The sequence below is a fragment of the Ceratotherium simum genome, chromosome 23 (genome assembly GCF_057802395.1).
Source record: "Ceratotherium simum simum isolate JZ-2026a chromosome 23, ASM5780239v1, whole genome shotgun sequence".
In the NCBI taxonomy this organism is placed as follows: domain Eukaryota; kingdom Metazoa; phylum Chordata; class Mammalia; order Perissodactyla; family Rhinocerotidae; genus Ceratotherium; species Ceratotherium simum.
Genome location: NC_141922.1, coordinates 41,686,956 through 41,703,671, shown reverse-complemented (window position 1 = coordinate 41,703,671; position 16,716 = coordinate 41,686,956). Strand labels below are relative to the sequence as shown.

At 41.5% G+C, this 16,716-nt stretch overlaps 1 protein-coding gene across 4 annotated transcripts in view; it reads left to right on the top strand.

Annotated features, from left to right (window-relative positions):
- The first annotated feature begins 3,147 nt into the window (after nt 1-3,147).
- CPQ (carboxypeptidase Q) overlaps nt 3,148-16,716 on the top strand; it is a 583,418-nt gene continuing 569,849 nt past the window's right edge. For all 4 annotated transcript variants that reach the window (XR_015555979.1, XM_087447610.1, XM_087447609.1 and 1 more), the window contains exon 1: nt 3,148-3,230. The gene's annotated coding sequence lies outside the window, so the exon portion shown is untranslated. The remainder of the gene's footprint in view (nt 3,231-16,716) is intronic.

The following is a 16,716-nucleotide window of genomic DNA, read 5'->3' as shown; positions in this document are numbered from 1 at the left end:
AGCCAATTGCTCACATTGCTTTCCAACACCAGCGCTGCGTGATGTCATGTTGGCATCTTGAAACTGGCCACAGTGGGAGTATTTATACCCCAGAAATTGGCAAATTGGGGCTTTTTTTTTTAACTGGTTGGTAAACATTTACCAGCACAACACTGTGCCCCTCCTATATTTTCATAACACTCTGAACACCATTTATTTCTTCATTCATTCGGTGAATGTTTACTCACTGCCTACTACATGTCAGATACCATTTTAGTTGCTGAGGACATAAAGGTGGGCAAATAAGATAGTCCTTGCCATCATGAAGCTTACAGTGTTGAAAGAGGGAGACTGACATTAGTAAAATATTTACATAAATAAAATATAACATGATAATCATGTTAAGAACTAAAAAAGCTTTAAAAATATATAATAGGATATTTGACCTAATCTAGGAAGCTTTTCCTGAGCTAAAATCTAAAGGATAATTTTGGGTTAAGGAAGGAACAAGGTGAGGGAACAGCATTCCAGGCTGAGGGAACAACATGTGCTGTGGTCAGAGGGAGCAAGAGCCTCAGGAGCAAGGGAAGAAGATAAGTGTGGCTAGAAGGGAGCCAGCAAGCTTGGTGGGAGATGCAGCTGCAGAGTTAAGGCCACACAGAGTTTTGCAGGCCCTACTAAGGAGTTTGACCTTTATCCTAAGATCAGTGGAAAGTCACTGAAGTGTTTTCAGCAGGAAGAGCGCATGGTGTAGTGGAAAATCATGCTGATTTCAGCAGCATGATGGTTCTGAAATCAGCTCTGGAGCCAGGCTGCCTGGCTTGGAATGTTGACTCTGCCCTTTACTAGCATCTTACTAGTAACTTCTCCGTGCCTTGGTTTCCTCATGGGTTAAATGGTGATAAAATAATGCCTGCCCTATAGGGCTGTTTATGAGATTATAAAGCTCTGAGAACAGTCTTTGGCACATCATGAATGTTATGGAAGTGCTTGCTCAATTAAATAAGTAAAAACATCTTTGGTAAGATAACTGAATGTAGCATGTGGCCTGTGGTCTAACGGGGGATGCAGACATAAACAAATAATTATAACATGAAGTAAGCACAAAAGATAGCGGTAACACACGATGAGGATGAGCTTGGTTTCCAGTGGTTATTATGAGCAGGGTTGAGGGCATAAGGATGTTCCAGTTGGAGAGAGCAGCACTAAAAACTATAGAGATACACAAATGTCACTGTACTCAGAAGCTTAAAGCTTAGTGTAGAAAACATATGAATGAAAGCCAACGGGAAAAAATGTTGTGGCAGAGGTACTAGTAAGGAGTGATTAATTTCAACTCGAAAGCAAATGCAGAGGCTTCACGGAAGAGGTCCCAGCATCATGGTTGACTGCACCGGCCCTGGAATCAAGCCAGCTCAGTTTAGAATGCTAACTTTGCACCTCACTAGTTGTGTGATTTGACCTCTCAAATCCTCAATGTCTTCATCTGTAAAGCAATAATAATAATAATAGTAATAATAATAATAATAATAATAATAATACCTAGCTCATTGCTGATAAGAATTCACAGTTAATGCATGTAAAGTCTGAGCATAAAGCACTCAATAAATGTTAAGCTATTATTATTATTACATTATGAGTTGAGCCTTGGTGAAAAGAATAACTTTGATCAGCACTAAAGGAATAACATGAGAAAAGGCCCAGAAGTTGAAAAGCGTCTGACACATTTAAAGAACAGCAAGCCAGTGCCAATTAAAGTATGGTCATCAGTGCTAATCTATGAACTGCTTTTACTAGTCCATGATGAGATAAATTGAGAGTAAATATTTAGAAATTAAAAGAAAACAAAAACAAATTGACAAAAGTAATTTTATACTTGTGTACTCATAATGAAAACGGGGGCTTGTAGTTTTCTATGTCTTTTTTCCACTTTTTCTAGCAAGTTTTTAATTGTATCTTACAAAAATAATAGTCCATGACTGATTGGAGTAATAAAAATTTGTCCTTTACCTCAGATCGTTTGAAAAAAACAGCAATTCAGTGGAGCTGGATATAGCACCCCAGAGATGATCCTGGAAAGGTGGGCCAGATCACATTGTGAGAAACTTCTAGGAACCTTGAATGTCTCAGAGTTTATACTTTATTTGGTGGGCAACGGGATTAATAAAAGTGTAGAGAGACTTTTAACTGAGGGTTTTGTGTATGTAGGTAAACAGACATTGCACGTTTTGCACCTTTTTGTTTTTCAGTGAGCATGTGGTTTTTTTTTTTAATTAAAAGATTTTTTTTTCTAGTTAAGAGGAGAGACCTGAATTCTGTTTCACAAAGATCACTGTATTTGATAAGCGTAGTTAAACAAAGGAATGCAAACTTATCAAAACATAAAACGTTGAAAATACGTGAGCACACACTTTGTGACCAGCAATGCGTGTGACTTGTTGAGATGTCACACCGGGTAATCAGATGAGCCTCCTTTCTTCTTGGGCACCCTCATATAATCAATGCGTAAACCAAAGGATCTCCTCATTTGGGTTGTCGCTGCCTCTCTCACAATCCTGCCCTGGCAGGATGGGGAAAGAACGGTGTAAGATCGCTCACTCGTGGGCGGCATTTGACAGCTCCCAGAGCATGGAGTTTCCAGAACCTTCGCCAGGCTCAGAGACAGACCACAACCGTTCCCATTTTCCTTTTAGCTTCACAGGGACCCCTTCCTTCCCTACCCCACAGCCACTCATTAAAGCACACGACACCTCTGCCAAGGCCTTCGCCGGACCTGAGGCGACAGCTTCTGAAACACAGCGCAGCCCACAAGGCCCGGCCACGCGGGCGCGAGAGGGTCTGCGGGCGACGCTCCAGTCCCTTTCGCCCCTGTATAAAGAGGCAGGGCCACGGGCCCAGGACCTAGGGTGTGAGCCTCAATTTTCTAACGCGAGCCGGAACCCAGAAGGTGAGCCGTCGGGTCGACCCGCGGCCCTCAGGCTGCCTGAGTCGCGGCGAGGCCCGCGGGCCTTCTGGGGGTGGCGCCCGGCCCCCTCCCCCACTCGGCCTTCCCGCCGGGCGCCCGCGCCCCCGGCCCTGCGCCCCGCCTTTCCGCCCCCGGCCAGAGGGCAGGGCCGCGGTCACAGGGCGGCGCGAAGGGTACCGGCCGCGTCGGGGGTGTGGCCGCCACCGCTGGAAGCTGGGCCGCGAACCTGGCCCCGGGCACCGCCGCCGTCACCGCCGCCGCTGCGCCGCCCGAGCGACCCCAGCAGGTGCGTTCGCCGCCGGCCCCGGGCTCTCCCGGCGGGCGGGCCGAGGCCGGTGCCGGCCCGGGATGCACTTCCTAAGTCGCTCATTCGTGGGAGCGACTGACCGACGGGGCTGGAAGGCCACCGGGAGACGGGCGGGGCCTGCGGCTTCCATGACGAGGGAGGCACCGGGCGCAGAAACGGGGAAGCCGAGAGTGGGCCTCGGGGTGGAGGAGGATGCTGCGGAGCGGCGGCGAGCGGGGCGGTCATCTGGCCTCCTCCCTCTCGCCTCGGGCCCAGCTCCAGGCCGCCAAGGAGCGCCCCTCACCCCCATCTGGAGCAAATCTCTAGTTCCCTGAGCCTCCAGCGTGCTTTATCCCGGCTCCTTTGAGGTTCCTTTCGCTTTTCTATCTTGTGCTTTCACTTTTGGTGTGCGCGGCTAGGCTCCATTCGGACTCTTAAGTTCCATGAGGGCAGAGCCCCCGTCTGACTTGTCAGGTACTCAGTAGTACTCAGTAAGTAACTGAATGAATGAGTGAGTACCTATGAAGTAGAACTGATAAATTAACGAATGAGTAAGTGAATGAGGACATATGAAGTCGTGCTGAAGGAAGGAATACATGAATGGATATAAATACATACGACGTGGAGGCAGTAGAGACACAGGCTTACAACTCTTATCTTCTGGTGTATAGTTTTCCGAAAAGCTGTATAACTGTTGTGCTCTTGTAAATGCAGTCATTCAGATTGTGGCTACTTAAAAGGAGTTCTATTCTGTTTTTAAAGAAAGTAATCATCAGAAGCACGCTCTCATATTCCACTTTAGGTAGCTTTTCATATATGAGATGCTTAAAACGAAATATTCCCAGGCTTTTTCTTGCTTGTGTTTTGTTTTTGACTTTTGGAGAATTAATGTCACCATAATATTATTTTATGTATTTTTGAAAGATAAGGGTGAATCTAAAGGTAGAACCACATTGCTTTTAGTAACTTGTTCCTAAGACCGGACATTTCTCTTGAATTCAGGATTGGAAGACTCTTGTTTGTTTTCCTGAGACAGGTGCTGCCTGGTTTGTGGGTGACTGAAGAAGGCTGAATGTAGTCCAAGAGGGAAAGACACATTTATCTGTGTGTGGACACTTTGGAAGTTACATAGGTTGAGACTGCTTTAATATGATTCATCACTGCATCAGTTCTAGGTTTCCAGGCCCAGGTTTCAGAAAAGCTGGATGACTTTGCTCTTGACACTTGTTCTCTTTAGGTCTCAGTTTCTTCATCTCCAAGATGAGGGAGGTTAGGTGGGGCCCCTTCCTGAGTTACACTTCTAGGATTCTTTTTTTTCAGGGTAAAAGGTGAAATTGCAGATGATTTCCTGGAGTTCTGCTCACTTCAGCTACTCTGCTTGGGATTCTGTAGAATCTTGGCCCTACTTTCTTCTCTGCAAATTACAGCTATTCCTCTTCCTCTTCGTATCTGCTACAAAAGGTCCTGGGAACTCAAGATGACAATAATAGACTCTGGGCTGGTGGGGAGAAAGGAGGGGAAGATTAACCTCAAGCTCCTGGTTCTGGGTTTAACTTGTTTCCAATGCAACTCAGCCTGACAATGCCATATATTTCCAGTGTATCTAGGGAATTGTATCACTGTTAATTTGCCTGCATTTGAGATTAGTTTTTCATAGATCACAACATTTTGGAGCTGGAAGTACCTCAGAGATTTTTTAAAGGCACTTAAAAAGTCATTTTACATACATATTAAAATATTTTTTGCATGCTACATTTAACAAAGTCCCAAATGTGTTAAAAGTAAAATAAAATTAATGTTACCTACTTCAGTTATTTCAAGTCTCTTGGGAGAAGTGGAGCCAAACGTGGTACTTGGTGAACAAGACCAACTTTCTCTGACTCTTTTCCCAAAGAGCCAGTTATGGGGTCACGTGTCGTGCAGGTATGGACTATAACAGTGCTGATATTTATGGTGCACTCACTGCGCACCAAGAACTGTTGTATTTAATGTTTTTACTTATATTGCCCCATTTAATCTTCGCTATAAACCTAAGAGCTAGGTACTATTGTAATCCCTATTCAGCCTTCCTAAACAGAAACAGAGCTTGGAAAATGGGAGAGTCAGGTATTCAAAACACAGGCAGATGGAGGCAGGGTTTCTTCCAGAAACAGACAATCCCTGCTAGGTAAGTCTGTGTGATGTTGGAGGATGCGGTCTCTGTGTGTGTTCCAGGATGTATATAAACTCTGGGGCACTGTGGGTAAGTGAATTTAGGGTGAGAGCTCAGGGGTTGAGTGATTAAGACTGAATTGATGAGGGCCGGCTCCGTGGCTTAGCGGTTAAGTGCGCGCGCTCTGATGCTGGCGGCCCGGGTTCGGATCCCGGGCGCGCCCCGAGGCACCACTTCTCCGTCCAACGCGAGACCGAGTCCCACGTACAGCAACTAGAAGGATGTGAACCTATGACATACAACTATCTACTGGGGCTTTGGGGGGAAAAAAATGAATAAATAAAATCTTTAAAAAAAAAAAAAAAAAAAAAAGACTGAATTGATGAGACTCTGGTAGACTCTGATACTTTGACCTAGATGCACATGTCCTAATTTTAAATGTGTTCAGACTTAACAATTTAGGGACTATCAAATGAGTGTCATCAAGAGCTGTCATCAGCGAGTGGCACTTAAGGGCTTTGAACAGTGAGTACCCAGCTATGTTGTTTCTTGGGCTAGCTTCGTGCCTTTGGTAAGGTGCTGCTTCTCAACCTCCTTTATAAGAACAATTCCTAATGCAGAAAAAGTATGACGCCTACATCCCTGTAATCCAGGGACAAGAATGCAAAATGAGTTTCCAGGACCCTTATAATTAATTGACGAGAGCAAAAGAGGAGAGAGACCCATAAAATAGGTGGGAAATTATTTTTTATCTCGTCAGTCAATTTCAGCCTTACAGAAGGCTGAGACCAGTTGCAACCGCCTGAAAAACTGAGAGCCGATGCCAGTTTGATTTAGCTCAGGAGGCTGAAACTTTCTGCCCTGAAGGCTGGTGTGATGGAATAGACCTTCTCATTGCTCACAATGTTATGAAAAAAACATTAAAGCAACAATTTTTATTACTTGCCCTGGAGCTAGAGCTTTAAAGTGTACTTTAGTCTCCCCCTACCCTCCCTAAACCACTTAGCTTTTAAAAACAAACAACCCGTTCATGTGTTTGCTATAGTCAGATTATTAGTTTTCCTTTTATTCCTGGGCCCTGTTTCTTTAATGCAACAAAGAAGGAGGACTGGTAGTGTGCCTCTAGGTCTCTGGAATTTTTCTTTAGTTGTTATTTTATTCAGCACATACTAATTTTAGTAACCATTTATTGAGTGCATACTGTGTGCCAGATAAAGATGAATGAGATACTGAGTTCAAGTAGGAAAGTGACTCATCCGCAAATAATTGCACTGAAGGGTGATGTGGAAGTAGTGGCCACTCATTCACCTGGGAAAGCGAGGAAGAGCTTGGAGGTTAATGCTTAGGAAGACTTCACAGAGCAGGTGAATTTTGAACTGGATTTTTTTTATTTGTCTTAATAGTTTATAACATTGTAAAATTTTGGTTGTGCATTTTTGTCGATCACCATATACATGTCTCCCTTCACCCCTTGTGCCCACCCCCCACCCCCATTGCCCCTGGTAACCACAGTACAGTTTTCTCTGTCCATGTGTTGGTTTATATTCCACATATCAGTGAGATCATACGGTGTTTGTCTTTCCCTTTCTGGCTTATTTCACTTAACATAATACCCTCCAGGTCGATCCATGTTGTTGCAAATGGGACGATTTTGTCTTGTTTTATGGCTGAGTAGTATTGCATTGTATATATACCACATCTTCTTGATCCAATCATCAGTTGAGGGACACTTGGTTTGCTTCCACTTCTTGGCTATAGTGAATAATGCTGTGATGAACATAGGGGTGCATAAGCCTCTTTGGACTGTTGATTTCAAGTTCATTGGGTAGATTCCCAGTAGTGGGATAGCTGGATCATAGGGTATTTCTATTTTTAATTCTTTGAGGAATCTCCATACCGTTTACCATAGAGGCTGCACCAGTTTGCATTCCCACCAGCTGTGTATGAGGGTTCCTGTTTCTCCACATCCTCTCCAGCATTTGTTGTTTTTTGTCTTGGTGATTATAGCCATTCTAACGGGCGTGAGGTGATAGCTTAGTGTTGTTTTGATTTGCATTTCCCTGATGATTAGTGATGTTGAACGTCTTTTCATGTGCCTATTGGCCATCTGTATATCTTCTTTGGAGAAGTGTCTGTTCATTTCCTCTGCCCATTTTTTGATCGGGTTGTTTGTTTTTTTGTTGTTCAGTTGTGTGAGTTCTTTATATCTTATGGAGATTAACCCCTTGTCAGATATATGTTTTGCAAATATTTTCTCCCAGGTGGTGGGTTGTCTGTTCATTTTGATCCTGGTTTCATTTGTCTTGTAGAAGCTCTTTAATCTGATAAAGTCCCACTTGCTTATTTTTTCTTTAGTTTCCCTAGTCTGAGTAGGAATGGCATCCGAAAAGATTCCTTTATGACCAATGTCAAATAATGTGTTGCCTATATTTTTTGAACTGGATTTTGAAGGCTCAAGGCCAAGAGGACGGAGAGGGCATTCCAAGCAGAGAAAACTACCTGGGCAGAGAAAAGGAGGCGAGTCTGAGCATAGCCTCCCCGGGAGAGACGGGTTCAGTGTGGCTGTAGTAGAGAGGTCTTGTGAGGTTGGGGCCGGAGAGAGAAGGCCCTTGAGTGCCATGTTATTTAGACCTTTTCACAGTGTAGATAATTGCTTTTAGAGTTTTATTAAGCTGAATTTTTAAGCAGAGGAGTGCTATGATTGGATTTTCTTTAGAAAATAGCTTCAGCCATAATGTTTTGGAGGAACTGGAGAGGGAAAAGCCAGGAGGCCAGAAGAAAATGAAGATGCTGTCGCTATAGTCCAAATGAAATAGGATAAGGGTCTAAACTAACATAGGTTTGAGAAACATTCAGAAAATAGAGAGGGCAGGATTTAATGACTAGCTAGATATGGGAAATAAGGTTGAAAATAATTCTGAGGTTTTGGAATTGCTTGACTGCATGAATAGAGATGCCACTAACGAGGCTAATAAATATAAGATGAGGAAGAGGTTTTGGGAGAAAGGCACTGAGTAGAGGTGACTGTGGAACATCCAGGGGAGACTGCAGGATACAGCCTTGACTGTAGCTGTACTGTGACATCATACAGTGGAGACCTGCCAAACGTTGTGATAGGTCCTCATTCTAAAAAGACAGATCGTTCAATAAATCACTTATAAAGAAAGAAAAAGACACATTAGACTTGACTACTGACCGTTACATCATATTTCAGGTGAGTTTCTTAGAACTCTAATTCTTATGTGAGTTCCAGTGAATGAAAAAAGATTGGACACTCAGACAATGAGGGGTTATTGTAAGCCACCAAGAGAAACCAAAATGGAGCAACACAGACACGAGTGGTTCAAAAGAACAAAAGCAAATGGCAGGAGTGTAGCAGAGAGGACTGATAGCTAAAGATACAAGTATAAGCAGATTTGGAATACAGAGGAGAAATTTGAGCTGGCTCTTCCAAATAACTGTACTTCTTTAAAAGTAAGAATATCACAGGCTTTGATTTCTCATCTTATTCAACTTGTCAGGAAGAGACAAATAGGAGATTGTCAGAGGTGCTAGGCAGAGGGTTTGATCTTATTTTGCAGAAAAAGTGTTGGGTGGCTTTGAACTAAGGGAAGAATGACAGAGGAGAGGAAGATAAAATGAAAAGGATAGTGATTAGGAGGAATTTTCAGAACACTTAATGAATTCTATGACAAATAATTGCTAACAAAGAAAAAGATTGATGCAGTGTTCTTTTAGTGTTGTGGCATTAGACTAGCTTGGAAAAAAGAATATATTAGCATAACACCTTATATTTAAAAATAATTTTTACATTTGATTGATACATGAACCCTCAGAAGTAGGTGCAGCCAGGCAACTATTATCTTTCTTTTATAAACTAAAAATCTGGGTATTAAGGAGGCTGAGTTTGCCTCAGATCCCATGGCTGGCAAGAACTCCAAGCCTTCTAACTTTCAGTCCACTGCTGGTCCATTGTATCACAGCCTTGCTTTGCCTCAGAGCCTTGGTCTTTTACAGTGTATCCCTTGCAACCCCCCACCATGTCATATCCTGCAAAAGTAAAGCGGAGATATTTGAAGGCCAACAAAGCCAAGCTCTCTGGGGAGAGGCAGTGATGGAGAGGATCCTTAGCACCAACTCTGCTACATGCAGTATGGTCATGATGGTCAGGAAGGGCTGTATCGAGAGAATATCTGTGGAAATCAAATGACACTTTCAATGCAATAGGAGAATCTACAGTATAAAGCAGTCTTATGATTAAATCTTCTATGAGGCATATAACCTCTTTATAAAGTGAACAATTGATCACTCCTTAATATATTGTCTGGGTAAATCTAGACTTTCAAATATGGGATTTGCTTTTAAAGCAAGATGTATCTGCAGTAAGCTACATCTACATTGATTATATTATATGTTAAGACTTTTCTAACTTGAGTATCAAATATGAAGATGGGGATCTGGAGCTGGATCCCCTAATCACTAGAGACCATTTAAAACATATTGAGGGGCGGGCCCCGTGGCATAGTGGTTAAGTGTGTGCGCTCTGCCACGGCGGCCCGGGTTCGGGTCCTGGGTGCGTACCGACACACTGCTTGTCAGGCCATGCTGTGGCAGCGTCCCATATAAAGTGGAGGAAGATGGGCACAGATGTTAGCCCAGGGCCAGTCTTCCTCAGCAAAAAGAGGGGGATTGGCAGACGTTAGCTCAGGGCTGATCTTCCTCACACACAAAAAATAAATAAATAAAATAAAACATTGAACATAATGATTTGCAGTTAAATTCATGTAGCTACCTTTACTGCTTACAAATCACCTACAAGTAGGACACTGGTTGGGGTGAAGCTCAGCTGGGATCTGGAGAGACGAGCTCAGCACTGGCACTGCCCCTGCCCTGACGGTGGGACCCACAAGAGACAGTCTTGAATGTAAATCCACCAACATAGTGGGCCAGGGTAGGGAAACCAGAAACTCTTATGGACCTTGAATTCCATATCATTATTAAAGTGAAACCAAGTACAATTCAAAGCAAAGAGCATTATACTAGATCGAGTTATTTTATGTTGATAAAAGATAAAGTCTATAAGGAACACAGAAATAGTTGAGACTTTTTATGGACCAAGCATTTAAAAATACTTATCTTCAAAATATATAAAGGAAGTAGTTAGAAGTGTGAGAAAATGACCAAAACAAATTGTAGGAGACCTTAAGATCTGTCATTTACATGACAAATCAAGTAAACAAAAGCCAAATGGTAATATACAAAAGACAAATGGTAAGATTTGAATAATATGACTAATGAGGTTGAAAAATATAATTCATGAGGGTGAATAGAGATATAGAAAGTTTCAATAATATGCTTATTTAATATTAATAAAATAATATAGTTATTTACATTATATGTGAATATATATGTGTGTGATGTATATATATGTATATATAATCTCTTATTTGCAGAAAATTAATTTCTTCCTTGGAACATTTATGAAAGATTGTAAAAAAAAGTCAAATGAAGACTTCAGTGAATTCCAGAGTCATGCTGGCCTCATGCCTCAGTCCTCTGGTTTAGCCCATGTTTTCAGTTAGCTCTGTAATAGGTTGAAATGATAAAAAGGAAACATCTTTTTTTCGTGATGCTGTCAAGCCACTCATATAATTCATCTTCCATGTTCATATACATATGTCCTTTTTGTGCCCAGAACATCATTTTGATATTCTTTTACCATTATCAAAATACATTGGATCTATGTTATCCATGACTAATCTGAAGATGCATTTGTTACATTTTAGTGTTCTAAATCATTAATGCCATGTGTGCTGCACTGCAAAATTTACTGTCTGAAACATCTGGCTATTCTTTTACAGGGTTTTTCTTTTCATTAGCTTTTCTGAGCTAAAGCTTGCAGAAAACCAGGGGCCATTGGAAGACTAGAGAATGAGTGGAGGATCACAAACCCCAGTTAAGTTCTTTGAGAAGCAGAGGGTAACTCATGGAAGTCAGCACTATTCTGATTCCATTTCACTACCTACTCAGTTCAAATTTTAGAGTTTACCACTTAAACTAATCACTCACTAGCACCCTGTGTTCTCTGTAGTTTAATGGTTAAGAACATGGGCTTTGAAGCCAACTTCCTAGGTTCAAATCTCAGCTCTGCCACCAACCCGTGTTTGACTATGGACCAATTACATATCCTCTCTATGCCTCAGTTTATTCATCTGTAAAGTGGGGATAATAATTATAACTGCCTGTGGTAGGCAGAATAATGTCCTCCCCCAAAGATGTCCACGCTCCAATCCTTAGAACCTGTGAATATGATAGCTTACATGGCAAAGGAGATTTAAGGTTGCAGATGAAATTAAGATTGCTAATTTTCTGACCTTCAAGTAGGGAGATAATTTTGGAATACTGGGTGGGCCCAATTAACAGTGGAAGACCGGGACAGACGAGGAGTCAGAAAGTTAGGGAGATGTGACTATGGAACGATGGCCAGGGAGATGCAATATCACCAGCTTTGAAGATGGAGGAAAGAGGCCATGAGACAAGAATGTGGGTGGCCACTAGAAGCTGGAAAAGGCAAAGATCCTCCCCTAGAGCCTCCAGAAAGGAATCCAGCCCTGCCAACACTTTGATTTTACCTAGTGAGTCCAGTGTTGGACTTCTGACCTACAGAACTGTAAGATAATAAATTTGTATTGTTTATGCCACCGAGTTTATGGTAATTTGTTACAGTAGTGATAGAAAACTAGTGTATTGTCCTATAGGTTTATTGTAAGGTTAAGAAGTGTAAACATTTTGGATAGGCCTGCCACATAGTAAGTGCTCAGGCAATAGTAGCCACTATTATTATTATATTCATTGGTACTTTAGTTTCCCTGCTGTCTTTGCCTCTTTGTCATAGTTATCTTGTGATTACCCAAAAGGGTTGGAAAATCCCCTCCCCCCAAGACTGTGGCCCTAGGCATTTCTCACTCTCATGGTAGTCCATACTCAGTCTCCAGCAGTTTGTCAAAATTACCAATTATGCATTCCTACCAGTTTATGGCTCCAGCGGTTTCTACTCCAGGTAAGCAGATCTGAGCTGTGACTCTGGATTTTCCTGTCTCCAGTTTTTAGGGTGGTGGTTTGCTCTGCACCATCAGTTCTCTACTGGGTCCAAGGAAAGTTGTTGGTTTTCAGTTTGCTCAGTTTTATTTGCTGTTGTAAGGACAGAAGTGACGACTTCCGAGCACTTACATGTTGGAGCTGAAGTGGGGAGTGAGCGCAGTGCTATCATTACCCTGTGGCTTTAAGGAGTTCCTCTATACTCAAGAGATCTTCATCTCTATACTTGACTTCTTTCTGATTTCTATTTTCTGGCTTTCAACTCATCAATTTCATTCCCAAACATGCTCTTTCTGTGTTTTCTATTTTGGTTAATGGCATCTTAATCTGTGGGATAGTAGGTAATGTGATGTGTCTGAAATATAGGGTACAAAACAGGCTCAAACTCTGAGAGGTTATCCTTAACTCTTCCTTTTTCCTCATCCTCCAAAGCCAATAAGTCACCAAATGCTGTTGTTTCTGCCTGTGATAGCTCCTGAATTTTTCTGTCCCTCCCCCACCACATCCTTTCTGTCATTGCCCTAGTCATCCCCCATATTGTCTCTTGCCTTGGCCAGGCAGAATCTTTTAAACTACTTCATCGTCCACACTGCCTCAAGAGTTGAATCATAGGGTGGATCATATTCTTTTCTTGAAAAACTGACATTTTGAGAAATTGTCCGTGGAATAAAGTCTAAACTCCTAATATGGCATTTAAGATTCTTAAAGATCTGGCATTAAAATATATTTCTAGGTGCATTCCTGGTGCATTCACTTACTTTATTAGTTTGCTAGGGCTGCCGTAACAAAATGCCATAGACTGGGTAGCTGAAACAGCAGAAATTTATTTTCTCACAATCCTGGAGGCTGGAAGTCCAAGATCAATGTGTCAGCAGATTTGGTTTCTTCTGAGATTTCTATCTTTGGCTTGCATATGGCCATCTCCTCACTGTTTCGTCATAGTCGTTTTTCTTTTCATGTGCGTCCCTCGTCTGTGTGTCCAAATTTCTTCTTATAAGGACACTAGTCAGATTATATTAGGGCCCACCCTCATGCCCTCATTTTAATTTAAATCACCTCTTTAAAGGCCCGATCTCCAAATATAGTCACATTCTGAGGTACCGGGGATTAGGACTTTAACATATGAATTTGAGGAGGGGGACGCAATTCAGCTCATCACATCTACTACATCCTTCCATGTATTCTATATGTGTGTATCAGATCACATCATGACCTGGGAAGATTTTAAAAATACTGATTCCTGGGTCCCACCCAACTCTGTATAGGTTCTGAATCAGTATGTCTGAAATGGGACTGAGAATACATTTGTTGCGTGCATGTGAGTGCACTTAAATTTCTCCCTAGTGCTTTATAATACCCCAGCTTCCCTAGACTTGTTACCATTTCTGGGGAACATATTATAAATGTTCACACCTTTGCTCATGATTGTTCTTTCACTAGATATACCCTTCCCACCATATGTCTGTGAAAATTCATCTATCCTGCAAGGCTGAGCTAAAATAACATTTTCTCTGTTCTTTCCTCCTTATTCTCTCCTGCAGTAATCCTACAATACTTTATTATAAGCACTTGAGAATTTATTTCCTTTTGTATTGTAGGATAGGCATTTGCCTTCCTCTTTCACTAATGTCCTGAGGCCAAAGATGACATATTCTTTATTTCTGTATATCTGAAGCAGTTGCTATTGCTCTGAGCATAGTAGGTAATCAATCAAGATTTGTAGTATGAATAAATGAATGAAATCATTAATGAATGCTAATAATTTTCTTATGACTTGTTACACAATAGTAGAGAGTAGAGACCATTGGATTAAAAAAAAAAGCTTATCAAATTTAAAACTAGTGGCAGACTTTTATTCTTGAATAAAATATCCTTAACATGATACATGAACAATGTTCTTAATGCATATTTCCAGTTTAGGACTTTAAAAATTTAAAAATTTCTCTTGAAGAAGGTATTTGATAATAGGAAGAGGATACAGTGAAGGCATCATAACAATTTGTGATAATGGCATTTTTTTGCATTACATTTTTCAAGGCAGAGTATGGATGGTCCGATTCTTAAAGATAAATGAATTCCCCAATGTCCAGTTGTAGTATATCCTTGTATATCCTCCCAATCAAGAACTGCTTCCTTATAGCTGGCATGTTAAGGTGGCCTTGTCTATTAGCTGAGCTAATAAGCTGTGTTTTCTTGGGTCAGTGAATAACAGAAACAATTCTTGAAATAAGTACATCAGCTAACACCCAGTTTCTGGGCAGGGATCTAGAGTCTGGCATTTCCTTTTTTGTTAATTTTCCAACAACTACTACAACTTCAACCCTATACTTTCTAGATATGGAATAATCACTTCTCAAATCATTGCTCCAAAGCCTTTTCTGAACCAGGGCAGGCAGTCACGGAGGTTGGCAGGGTAAGACTGATGTCTACTCACAAGGGAAGAAGGACTTTGCTTTGAAAATACAGATGGGCCTTTGGATGTGGAAATTTACAAGGTTCAGAAAGCCCTGAAACATCTTTAGAAGCTGAACCCAGCAGAATAATGGGAGGCTGTGTGCTGGCTTGGCATTGGAGCCTGTCTGGCACAAACTACACTGTAAACAACTCTTCAAACATTTGCATCTGCATACATGACATTAGAGTCTCAAAATGTCCAATTAAACACTTGTCAATGGAAGAAATGTTTATTTCCTCAGCTGACCTGGTGTCAGCCTGGCCTGTCTGATGGGGAAGCAGTTTCAGCTGATACTGTTGTAGGCTCTTCCTTTCTAGACCTGATCTTGTCCTTCTTGTATAGACAGAATTCTTCTTGAAAGCCGTGGAAACTGTGCCAAGCTGTGGACCATGGCATTAGGTTAGGTAACTAAAGAAAAATATCTTAAAGAAAAGGTTGTGAGCGCTTTTCAAACCTAAGAAAACCTACTTAGGGCTTTAGTTTTTTTTGCACAGTTCTAAACTCTTAGTGTTTGAAAAATTATAAAAGTGATAGCAGCTAAGAAAAATAGAAAAAGGCAGTGCTGATATTTTTTAAAAATAATTCTCTTAAGGACATAATTCATTTTTTCAAGAAGTATGTATTGAATGAGTGTTAATAGTGATGTATGTTTATGTGTGTGTAGTGTTTGTATGTCCCTATCCTTGCTGAAGACACAGAAATGCTCAGCTATAAGTCACGGTGATTGGTACAGCAGTGAAGGTTTTGCACACATGATGTAGAAACAGAAAGGAAGACAGGAAGGAGAAAAGGGAGAAGAATCAAAGAAATTTAGGTATTCTTTGGAAAAGTTCGAGTGTATAAGGAAGTAGACAGCTGTGTGATCTTGAGCAAATTTCCCAGTTCTACTGGCCCCAGTTTCTTAATCCATAAAATAGGGAATATAATATGAAGAACATCAAAAGTTATTATCAGGATCAAATAAAATGATCTGTGTAAACTGCTTACAGTAGCACTTGCCACATTGTAAATGCTCAACAAATGTTAGCTAATAATGAAATGTTAATCACTTTTTGGACAGAGGAGGTTTAAGCATTCCTGTATGGCTAGGGGAAGAAGCCCAGGAGAAGGAGAAAAATTAGATAATTGGTACAATATGAAGAGAGAATTTGGCTTTGGAAAGGAGGGTGGGCAGTTCTTTCACTGGGACATGAGCTGAGAAGGACTGTGTAGATAAAAGGATAGAAAAGTTCTGAGGTGATGATGATGAAAGCCAAGGCATCTGATGGTCGTAATACTATCTCCTCAGTTACATACATGAGGGGAACTTGTGCTGAGCATGAGGGGAGTAGGGATGGAATTTGGGGCTTAAGGAGAGTGGAAAAACTTGGTAGCAGCTGCTCTGGGGAATTCGATAGGAGTCAGCTGAAGATAAATATAAGGGTTGCCAAGCAATGCAGAAGACCCAGCTGAGATCAGAGAGCCTTAGTTTATAGTGGAGACATTTGGCATGATTATGTAAATATTGATGGTGGCATTATGCACCCTGGAGCAAGCACAGAGAAAATTCAAAATTAGTTTTGAGGAATAGGCAAGTAGGTGAGGAGGAAAGGCAAAGGCATTCTAAGGTGCTAATGAAAGCAGTGTTAGATCATCAACCACCAAGTAAGGTCGTGAGCCAAGATTAACCTGAAATGGTGAGTTGGGTGGATAGAAGCACAGACAGACTGGAGGTGAGAGGTGTCTTAGTCAGTTCGGGCTGCTATAACAAAGTGCCATAGCCTGAGTGGCTTATAAAAATT